The sequence below is a fragment of the Echeneis naucrates genome, chromosome 14, assembly GCF_900963305.1.
Source record: "Echeneis naucrates chromosome 14, fEcheNa1.1, whole genome shotgun sequence".
Classification (NCBI taxonomy): domain Eukaryota; kingdom Metazoa; phylum Chordata; class Actinopteri; order Carangiformes; family Echeneidae; genus Echeneis; species Echeneis naucrates.
Genome location: NC_042524.1, coordinates 1,876,760 through 1,888,896, shown reverse-complemented (window position 1 = coordinate 1,888,896; position 12,137 = coordinate 1,876,760).

Here is a 12,137-nt window from a genome sequence, read left to right as displayed (position 1 = left end):
AAGAAAGACTAGGTGTGTGTGTGTGTGTGTGTGTGTGTGTGTGTGTGTGTGTGTGTGTGTGTGTGTGTGTGTGTGTGTTTGTGTGCACACCACCGCCCCCCAAAAAAAAAGAAACACACAAGCTCTCTGTTCATCATTTCAAATCAAAGTGCATTAAAGCAGAGCTCTTAGCATCTTCCACCCTGACACACTTCCCTCTGGGGTCGCACACACACACACACACACACACACACACACACACACACACACACACACACACTCTCTGTGGAAGTAAAGTATCTACATGACCAAACACAGATCAAGTGTGCACACACAAACTTGCTTCATGTCTGTGACACACAAATAAATATTGGTAGACACTTTGTGTGTGTTTGTTTGTTAAAAGTGTGACAGAGAAAATTAATAATACATGAACTTTTCCTCCCACAAGCTTTTACCAATAAATCCATTATTTCCCTTATTTTCCACCGCTGCACTCCAACGTGCACAGAAAGTTGCAGGTTCGATTCCACTCAGGTCAGTGCAGCATGTAATCGGCCCTGACTGACCTCTGACCCCTCTAGTCCAGATTAGACTGGACTTCTAAACGTGGGCACTGCGACAGATTTTGTGTGTCACAAGCCAAAAGCTTTAATCTCCTGAAAATAAATGACGATCAGATGTGTTCTACTCCTCCTACGTGACATCTAATAATGGATGAGAGGAATTCACAGAAATACGGTTCTGGGAAACGCTGAAGTCCTACTTGATTGTGGGCAAGACCTGTGATGTAATGACCCGACATGGCGTAGGTGCTGGCAGGGTGTTTGGAAAAGATAGGAGGTCATGGCCGTTTCTTTGCTTTATGAGCTCGAGTGTGAGAAAGGGAAGAGAGAGGAAGTTTGGGATTTGCATGGGTGGAAGGGAGGAAAGGATGAAGACAGGAGGAGGCGATGATATAGTCGCACGAGATCATATCGCTTCTGGAGTCCCAATAAATCAAGAATTCAAACCAAAGTTCACGAAAATCTGATCCATTTCAGAGAAAGCAGCGAAGATGACCAAGAAGTTGAGTCAACATGTTTCTTTAAAGCTTTAAAGAAATCAGGTTTAGCTTTAATACGTATCAAAGAAAAACGCTCTCTTCCTGAACTGTAAAACCAGCCGGCAGCACTAATGTGACTTTGTGACATCACAACGATTTTACCTGAAAACAGACGGAGATCCTGTCCTCTGATTGGTTGGCCTACCTACCACCTACCGGCCAAGGACACTGAAGGAAACGCATCTTCTCAAAATAAACCAGAAAAAGTGCAACATATGGAACAGAAGCTGCGATTTCTAAACTTCATTAAAAGGTGGACGTGCTGAATTAGCGCACTCAAATGCCTCCTTAAACCAGACAGGTCGAACAAACCACACACACACTTTCAGCTGACAACAGTCATCACAACACAACACAAACATGCACGGACTTCGCTCCACAGCACCTCTGGTGGCCAAACCTGAGGCCTGCAGGCCGCCTTTACGGGGTTCAGAGTGTGTCCTCCTTTGCAGAGCAGTTATTGAGCAGGTTTGTTTTCCAGGACAGTGAAAGTGCTTAAAGTGCCCGAGGGTAACAGCTGGAGGAGGTATTATACAGGATGAGATCATTTTACTGTTCGTCCTTACAGAGTGTTTTTATTGATGGAAGGGTGTGGCTGTAATTTTGGGGATGACTTTTTTACAACGCACTGGGGCCTTTCTGTTGGTTGTGTGCGGACCGTTGCACGACCTGAGAATTATTTCTCCAGGTTTACAACTAAAAAGGCAAAAATAAATAAATAAATGAAAATGACCACATCAGCTGCACCTGTTGTATCAGGCTTCCAGCTCTCGGCAGCGAAGGCCTGTCTGCCATCTTTCACCGCCATCACAAGCACGTGAGGTCATCAGGCTGTTTATATTTGGCCCTGAATTAAGATGAATTGTGCAAAATGACCTCCAACAAGGCAAAAAATAATAAAAAAAGCAAAACAAATGTCCCGTTTTTTTCTGTTTTCAATGTATAAAACAGATTCATGCATCACAAAACTAAGGAACCAATCCTGTCAACTTCTGTGGATGGGGGCGGGGCTAAAAAAACAAACATAAACTTTATATCACCAACATTGTGTCAGCCATGATGCTAACTGTTCTATCTACGAGTCTCAGATGAGGACGTGGCACTACCAACCCACAAGCCCAGTTTGCACGCCGATAGTCAGCCATCTTGGTTTTTTGTAACCGTATTTGGCCAAGAAGGTGGCGCTTAATTTTCCCATAAACTTCAATACAATTACCTACTTTTACAACCTTTTGACAATCAGAATCTGACTGATGTTCAAACATGTGGCTGAGCCTTTCTGACCCGAAAACCAGGAAGAAGCAGCAGTGGTGGGCGTGGCCTAAAACCTCAACCAGGAAGTACACAGAGATGAACTTAAACTTTTTCTGCCAGAAAACCAAATGAAACTAAATCTAAAATGTTTTTAAACAGAAAAAGATCTCGTTGGGTTTAATCTGTGACCTGACGTGTCGGCTCAAACGCTTACTGATAAAAACTAAAGTGTTCAGATGATCAGATAAGAAAGAAGAAAATCTAAACAGTTGAGATTTGCGGCGCTGGACTTGCTCATAGGAAACAGGAGAGAGAAATCCAGAGAGGGAGGGAGGGCTTCGCACAGCTGCAGGGATGGGGGAGGGTGGGAATGTTGTCTGCAGAGGTCAAGAGGTCAGGAGAGAGGTTTTAACTCGCTTCCTGTTTCTGCTGCTGGGATGACAAAACTCCTCTCCTCTGGAATTCCCATCCATCCCTCCCACACTGTCATTCTTTCGTCCCCCGTCCTGTCCTCAGCTTCTTCAGCGACTCAACCGCTGCTTTCCCATTCGAATATCTTCAGGTAAATTATGGCGTGCAGAGTTACAAGACTTAGACAGAAACGGCCACGTTTGTTTTAAAAGTCTCACATTTATTTATTTATTTTGATTTTTTCACACTTTAGTCCATTTGAGCTTCCCAGATTTTTCATTCATGCCTCGTCTGACGTGGCGTTGATTCACGTTAGCTCGGAAAAACTGAAGTATCTCCATTCACTAGTTCAGCGGATGTTTGCTGCCGACCTCTCCGGCCAAAATGGGTCAGCAGACGCAGCTGTCTTCAAGGACTAAGATAAACCATTTGGTCCAAAAATGTTCCCTCCCACTTGATGAAGGCTCATTTGAGACTTTTTATTTGGTCGAGTGAGAGACATACCAAAATACGGTGCGGCTTATTCGGAAAGAGAGTCCCAAAAAAAGTAGGAGGCACCAGATGTTAACATGAGATTTCATACCTGGGAAGCAAACAAGAAAATAAAGAAATCACCTTTTGTTCTCTGGACGCCTCCGTTATCTGATAAATGAGCCGTTTCTTAGTCTGTGCGGTTATTGTGAAACAAAACAAAGTTTGGCTCTTCGCTGCAGACCGGTGACAGCTGTTGTTCTGACCGCAGCACAATGTTTTCCTCATTAGATCACCAGATTAAATACACAGGTTTGTTGTGTTTCACTCTGTATAATAGTTTGTAACACAAAGTCTTCCCGTTTTAACCCCGAGCAGCTTTATTCTAAAGATGAAAGATTATTGCTCTTTACATGCAGGGAGGTGCCTCACTGATCCAAAGGCCATAAAAAAATAAAATGTCCCGCATCGTGAAAACAAAATGTTCATATTTACAATAAACACGACATTGATTGGCTTTGATGAATAAAGATAAGGATATAAATGATTGTCACATTGTCCCGGACTGCATCTAAATGTTAAATATCTGTGTGTTCTCTTCACCCTCACACTCATGAAATCACTGATGTAATTGTGTTTTAGTCCAAATGGAAAACTAAAACAAACTACACAAGAAGTTTGATTTGTCCTTCCAATATCAGCGTTACACAACATGATTTATTTTGCTGTTTAACTTTACTTTAATCTTTTGTTTGTTATATTGTGCAAATGTGGTACAACAAGCCAACCTAATGTAGGTCAGGGCCAAGACTTTATACACACACACACACACAGACACACACACACAGACACACACGCCCTTTCTGTGATTTTCAACAGACTTGGTGCATCCTGTAGAGAATGCAGAGGAAGTGATTGAATAATTCAGCATATTTCCTGAACAGTAATGGCCTGCTGTTGATGGCGGTGTGGTATTCAGCAGCGGGGTTAAGTGCTGTGTGTACTCAGCCAGCCGTGCAACCAAACCAGCTCTCCATCCATCCACCCATCCTGGTTTGGCCATTTATTTCCAGCCACAGAGCATAAAAACAGGGAAATTACAGAGAAAATAAAAGAAAAACTAACTTTATGGAAGCTTAATCTACATTAAAACTTTTAATCTGTTTCATGTTAAATATGAATGTATCTACTGTTCTGTGTCTGCATTCAAACATCAAGCAGCCTGATTACACAGAGCTCTTTAATTAGCCCGAGCATCGGTTCATGTTGGATTACCAGCCCTAAGAACAGCTAGGCTAATGATGCTAACGATGCTAGCGCCCGCCACAGTTACTACGCCAACATGCACCAAAGCGTCGACTCCACACATGCCCCACCTCACCAAGATGGCGACGGTGAATCAGTCCACTCTGGACTTCCACACCACTATTTATGTACCTTCAAACTCTTCCTGCTTGTGTTTTTGATGAATCCATTTTCCCACTGACTACAGCTGTTCTCCATAAATGGTTGAATTATTATTATTCTTATTAATTAATGGAACAACGTTGACAGAACGCCAGAATGACATTTTTGCAGAAAAAAAAAAACAAAACAAAACAAACAAACCTCTGAAAGAACGAGCTTCATGTCAGCGCAGCATTCTGGGTGTGTATTTTGGGACACGGGGGGGAAATTCACGGCCTTTGGCACATTATATTTAGCCGTTTGGTCCAGGAAGTTGGACGAGAAAAGCGAGGCGGTTGTTAGATATTAGTGAGCCTTGAGAGATGAACCGAGGTTCCCACTTTCCCACAGCCTGAGCTGGAAAACGCTGGACAGAGGCCCTGACAGCTGGCCCCGCAAAGGACCCTGGGTAACAGACTGCCCACTGCCTCCGCAGGAAGGAGAGGTCAGGAGGGGCCAACACACACAACCATACACGCACATTGCTGGCCAGCACAAACACATAAGCTGGGATCTGGGATCTTTTTATTCCATTATTTTGGATAATCAGCCGGTCACTCTGAGCTACCTGTCCATCAGAGGACGGACGACATTAACAACAAAAAAATTTACCCATTTAATGGACGCACAAAGACAAAACAGGGCTAAAAGGACAATCAGTGTTTAGTTGTTTTCCACATTAACACGCTGTCTCCAAAATCCACTCATGCAGGTCGGGAAGATTTCTGCTTTTAGATGTTTTCATACAGAAACTGGAACCAAAATATTCTCACAGCCCGTCATCCTCTTTCTTCCAGACAGAACCAGTGAAAGCTAATTCCCCCTGTTTATACTGCGGACCTACAGGAAGAGCCTGAACGGCCCCCGAGTGTCCCCAGGCCCCACTTTGACAACCACCGGGTTCACACATGACCTAATGAATGTAAAAAAAAAAAAAAATCCCACGACAGACTCCAAAAGTCTGCCACACCCCTTCAGGTCAGAAAACCTGAACGGTCACACGGCTCCCAGCTGATTGTGTTTTTGCACTATTTATCTTTGTTGTGTTTCGTTGTTTCCGTGTTGTGTGAACGAGGTATGTATGTGAGCAGCAGACTGTTGAATTTCCCTCCATCTAGAAATCAACCTTCCTCCTCCTCCACTCTCATTACGGTTCCACCTAAAGATGCCTCCGTTGTATCTCCACTGGAACAACAACTGCCCCCCAAAAGTCAAACTGCTCCATCAGTCAGATATCAGGACACTCCGATCGGACCAGTCGGAGTGTGGGAATCTTTCCTCTGTCCAAATGTATGAGTCAGAGAGCACACAGTGACTTTTGAACCGCAGCACAGAAATCCTGTGTGTGTTCTGATACTCAGCCCTTCTCGTAGGAAATGATGGGACCACCTGCTTCTTCTGATTTTAATCAATCCTTCTTTCTATCTGCTCTGTCGAGCTGCTGCTGAATTATTCAGCTCGTCGTCTGCTGTGGCTGAAGTTGTAGAAGAGTTGCAGTTCCCTCTTGTGGTGTGACGGAGTTATCGACACACAAAAGAGGATCTGCACTCTTTGGATGAATAAGCACAATGAACAGCACAAAAAAGAAGCCTCGGCTGCTTTCGGCACAACCAGGTAGATCTAAATGTTATTTTTCTGTGAAGTCATGAAGTCTGATCTGAATAAATCAGCTCGCAAACACAATTTAAGAAAAGAAATTCAGGCAAAGACAGCAGCAATAATGTAAAAGTTAAAACTCAAACATGAAGATCTTCTGTTTATCCAACTCTGCAAACTCTGAAGCAACAATCATCTACACAATCTCCCTCTGCAGCAACACAAACTTTACAGTTAGAGATACACACACACAGTCCAGTTTTGTCAAAAAACACACAATAACTCAATAATAAAAAAAAAAAACACACACAAAGCTGCAAACAATCATTGATTTTAGCGACCTGTCGATCAGAGCTTTCTCAAAATGATGAATCTGCCGCAGAATTAACGAACCAACCAACACGCAAAATGTCGGAAAAACAAGGAGTGTCCTACCTGTGGCTCGTGGTGGTCCCGCGTGCCTCTGACGTCATCGGAAGGTTAATACAGCGCGAGCATCCCAGAAACATGTCGGCAATAATCCCAAAGTTTAGGCCCCGCCCCTTTACCCGCCTGGCCAATCACGGTTAATGAAACCTTTTCATCACGTGACCGAAGTGATTTTACACAACGACGTATTTTCAGCCTGCAGCCTAATTGGCTGCGTTTCTACGGAAGCCCGTTGGTATCGATTGAGGGGAAAAAAGTGTGCTCTGATTTTTCTGACTGTATTAATCTTTTGATCAGTTGTGTCATTTACAAATTGTTTAGTTGTGAATCTTATTTTAAAAGGATCGCCGTGTACAAACTAAACAAAATAAACTATTAAATTTTACTTTAAAAGAAAAGTGGCAGACAGACATTTTCTCAGATTAAAACAAAGTAGTTTCTTCGACCTACACTCAGCAGCCAAACGTATGCTTAACATGTCGGATTTCCACTAAAAGTCGAACATCTCACTTTAATCACACACGTTAGTAAAGAAAAGACCGACTAAGAGCCCCAGAAGAGGCAGCTCTGTGTGTACACACACATTAGAGGATTAAGTTGTTTTTCCTAATCTGTTTTTTTAAAGGTTAAAACCACCAGCACTGCTGAGTCCCAGCTCTTCAGTACAAACAACAGAGCAGCAAAGTGCAGGGAGCACAAAAGTTTATTTTCCTGCCTCCATTCAGCACAGAGCCGCTCCTCTTTAATAATAAATAGATGCTCCACTTTCTACAATACGTTTTGAGGAGGAGGGGAGATCTGTGAGAGAGGAGCAGCAGGAGGAGGGCAACAAGAATGAAAAAGAAAGAATAAAGCAGAGGAGGAAGTAGAGTAAACTGATGGAGGACTAATGGAAACATGGGAGAAGAGGAAAGGAAAGGAGGGGACAAAGGAAGGAAGGAAGGAAAAGGTAGCGAGCGTAGGGAGCAGCAGCAGGAGACAACAGGCAGTATTAACGCTTCTGGCCACACGGAGTCAGTGTCGGCGCGCTGTAACCATCCCCCCGGTGGAGGACCCTCCCGCTGCCATCAGCTCCAGCCGGTCTCAGCTCCACGTTGGGAGGGATAAAATCATACTGCTGTCAAACAGCCCGCCTTCAGAAAACAGAGCAACATGTTTAATCATCTCCATTTGATCCTGTTATCACAGATGCATTGTGGGAATGATCGGCCATTATACAGGGAACTCAGAGCGTCCCACATTTCATCCTAAGAAATATTGATGCTTACTAACCAAGAAATATAATCCGGGAAGCTTTACACGTCCACCGACAGAGAGGAAGGACCAGCTCGCTGCAGTGGATGATTTCAGACATATGGTCATCCATCCATTGGATATTTCAGATACCGATGACATTTCCCATCATTTTATTCATTTTGAAGATGAGTGTGTGACCGCTTAAAGCAGCCATGAAGCAGACAGATAACTCCCCTGTTACAAACCTGATTATGCACAGATCACGACAGCCTGTGGGCATAATGTTGATGTCCCGGCCTTGGAAATGTACTGCGACTTTAAAATGAAAAAAGGGACATATTTTTCAGAGCTGTTCAGTTAGAGCGCAGCAGCCAAAGTGGGACTTCTTTGTTCCTTAAAGATGGATCTTGAAAAGTTACTCTTGACTTTTGCATTGACGTTGGAGACAGCGGTTGTGTCTTTGGCTGCATCACTGCAGAAAGAAAAGTGAAATTTGAGCATTTAAAATGTCTGGACAGCCGAAAAATCTAATTAACAAAAAAAACATCCAAAAAACAACAACTTCCTAAATCACTTCCTAAAATCAGGGATAATAATCATCATATATAGTTTCCATGAGTTTCCATAAATAGGAACTCTTTCTTGAATGCCTCCATCTTCCACATTCGTTTGTCATTGTAGTTTAAAAACAGTCCTTTTCTCCACCGTTGGTATCGAATGTAACAGTGTATTTATTTTGTTTCCTACGTTGGACAAACGACAAAGACAGCATGCATGTGTGTGTCTGTGTGTTTGTGTGTGGCTTAATCTGCCGTTTCCAGTCCTGATTTGGATCCAGTTTTGTGTTTGACTTCGACCTTTCATGTTATTTCTCTTACCTGAGAATCAATAATCTGAATTTATTGACGGGTTGAGCTGCAGTTTTGTAAAAATGCAGCACGTAAGACTTTTACATTGAAAGAAAGCTAATCCGTAAATAATTTTCCGTATGATACTGTACGCTGTCAGCTGCACTGCAGCATCAGCGCGGCCTGAGCTAAAGTAGACGTGGCAGGCCGGAGAAATAAATGTTCCTTCTGTTCACTGAAGAAAGAAACGGGGTCAGACTGAGAGATGCACAGCGTGACATGACACATGTATGTGCACGTGGAAAAGCATCCATCCAGAGAAATCCCTTCATGTAATATCACGTAACTGAGCCGAACCTCCCACGAACCGTCAGCACGTCTGTCTCTTTGTGATGTCACGACAAAGAAGTCCTGCCCCCACGTTGACCAGGCGGAAGGAGGATTCTGTTTTTAGATTTCGTGAAATCCGCCATGTTTCTGCAGATCGAGCTGAAGATGCCGGCCAATGAGTGATGACACACCACATTTGAATGAAAATAAAGGAAAACATAAGGGGAGAGACGTCTTCAAGCAGGAAAAACAACAACTGCTGGCTCGGCTCCAGGTATCTTTCTGTGAAAATCTGCAAGAGCAGAAAACGATGAGCTCTGCATTAGGGACAGCGCGGACCCGGACTGCGTTTGTAAGCGTTACATCAGCGCTGCAAGACTCCACAAAACTCTCACTGCTGCTTAGAAATGTAGATTTGGGAGGCGTTCCTAATCACCTGGGACGATTCTGACCGGATGAACCTTTCCTCAGGCTGCTCTCCACCGGATGGCTTCCACTTCCTGCCACAGCAAACTGTCTGAAATTGGAAATTGTCTTCACAATTCCTTTTCAAAGCGTTGAATCACTGCTGCCCTGATGGTGACTGAGAGGGTTTAATAGTGAAATAAATGAATCCTCGACGAGTTAAATTAAGTCAAAAGAATCTGCAGATGTGGAGATGTTACAGAATGATGTCATTAAAACGTGAGATGTTGTCATGACTGTCTCTGGCCTACCTGAGCGTGGGGACGGTGTCGCTGTGACATCACAACGTTACAGAAGTCCTCACGGCTGGTTGTAAGGTCCAGATCGTCTGCTTTCTGGTTCTCCAAGTGTTAAACACAAAAGCTGTTTAAAATCAGCTCTGGTGGAGCTGAGTAATAAAAATTAATCTCATGAATTACTTTCCAGGAACTTCAGTCAGATGTTCAATTTGAAAAGTTCAAAGAATTCATACAGAGAAAAAAGTTGGCCAGGAAAAGCAAACCATGAGCCGTCTCACAGTCCAACCAGCGCCGCTGCCACACCAGACGGGAAAATTAGCCGCAATTGATTTTTTTGCACGACGTCCGTGAGCTTAACAAGATGAAAGCTGAGCTACAGAAGATGAAGCAGCACAGCAGCCTTGTTGTGTTTCAGCGTCCTGTCAAAGAAGGGATCACCTCTCCGAAGTGTTCAGATCACTTCTCAGGATGAGGACACCTTTTGCTCCAGGCTGTCAGACAGTATCGACTGTGACTATATTATATTAATCCGGGTGCTTTTTTCGTGCTGCATAAAAGTGGGAAAAACGAAGCTGGGAGGAAAGATGACTTTGTGTAATAAACAGGAACTTTATTTATTACTACTTTATTAAGTGTGTGTTTGGGGGGGGGCAGTGGGGGGGCTTTGGAAATTGTTGAGGGAGATTTAGGCATTGAGGTGCTGCACTAAGAGATTTCAAGGCCGGAGAATTTCAAGAACAGAAAAGCAGAAGGGCGAGAAAAAAAAAACTATTTATGTATATATTTTTTATTATCAATCCTCAAAACAAATTATTTTTTTTCAACACAGTAAAAGCGGGATGGGGTGGGGGGCTGATTTTTCTTTTTTCTTTATTTTTTTTTTTCTTCTCTTTTCTCCTTATTTTTCAACAGATGTAAAAATGATTGAAATCCCAGCAGGCCTCATTACCACGGCCCTCCAGAGAGCCGGGGAAGGGCTTAAGGTCTTCAAGTAACGATTGAAACATGATTTGTATTAAAGCCAACGATCTTCCTCGCCAGAGCATCAAATTAGCGAGAACCTCTGGTGAAGAAAGGAAGAGATATCAGCGAAATGTAATTGTCTCTGACGCCCGGAGCCATGGAAAACATTATGAGCCGAGACACAAGGAAAGTTTACTCACTGGCACCGCTGCTGTAGTTAACTATTGACACCGCTGTAGTATTGAATTAAAGACAAGGACAAAACTTCAGAGCGTCTGACGTGAATCCAGCTTCGGTAACAGACACCAACATCTATATTTCCTCTGCAGCCGTCACAGCTCGAGACGTCCGACAGAAGGTTGTTTGTCTGAGGATCAGAGGGGAGAACGAGCCGGCGGGCCTTTGATGCCTCGGCTCGCCGTCCCGGAGGAGACCCTACGGTGGCGTCTGCGTTTGAATAATCAAGGCTTTATATTTCCTGTTTGTTAACGGGGACGGTTTAAACGTACCAATCCCAGCTCATTGTCTCCCAGAGCTTCTTGTCCACGAGGCGTCATCCCCTCCAAAAACCGGGAGACACAGCTGATGAAGTTTTTAGCTCAGGGTCACCATTTATTACCTTTAATGCCTGCTCATAGGAACTAAAGCAGCAGGATTTCACTTTTCTAACATTAAAGATCACAGAGTCAGCTGCTCTGCCGCCGACATCTTGGCGGCGCCTGATTAAGAGGCGGAGCTGGATCTTCTTTGGAGACTACGCTAAGCCACGTCTATTTTTATTTTCCGCTCACAAAAGAAGGCAAAACGGAGGTGTTGATCAACTACTCAACTGTAGTAATTTGGACTAACATAACGAGAGCAGCTAGATATGATCAGACAGACGCTGTCGCCTGCTAATTAGTGCGAACAGATAAATTAAATAATAGCAGCTCCGATTGCAGGAGAAGCAGACACCAACCTGTCACTCAAGTTGGCCAATCCATCAATTATGCAGAAGTTTTAAAGCCTTTATCAAATTTGAACAGGTGAGTTCTATAAAAATTCAGCCGCACGCTGTTGTCATGAAGGACGAAATGAGTCCAGGAGGGCCGACTCACTTTTGGAGCAAACGTACGTAAACATAAATACCAAGTGACTTCCTGCTTAAATATAATAAGTTCCTTGCTGACAGGATTTTTGTTTAACTTGGCGTCGTTCATCATGTGGGAGTAAATCAGGTCAGGTGAGAAAAACGAGACTTTAAATGTTTGAGTTGAACACATTTTATCTCCAAACTTTTCAGCCTCACAGTAATTTCAAATAAATGAGGTTTTGTGGCCAGGATTTGCTTTCATCAGACGATATGTATCTGGTTTATTTTACTTC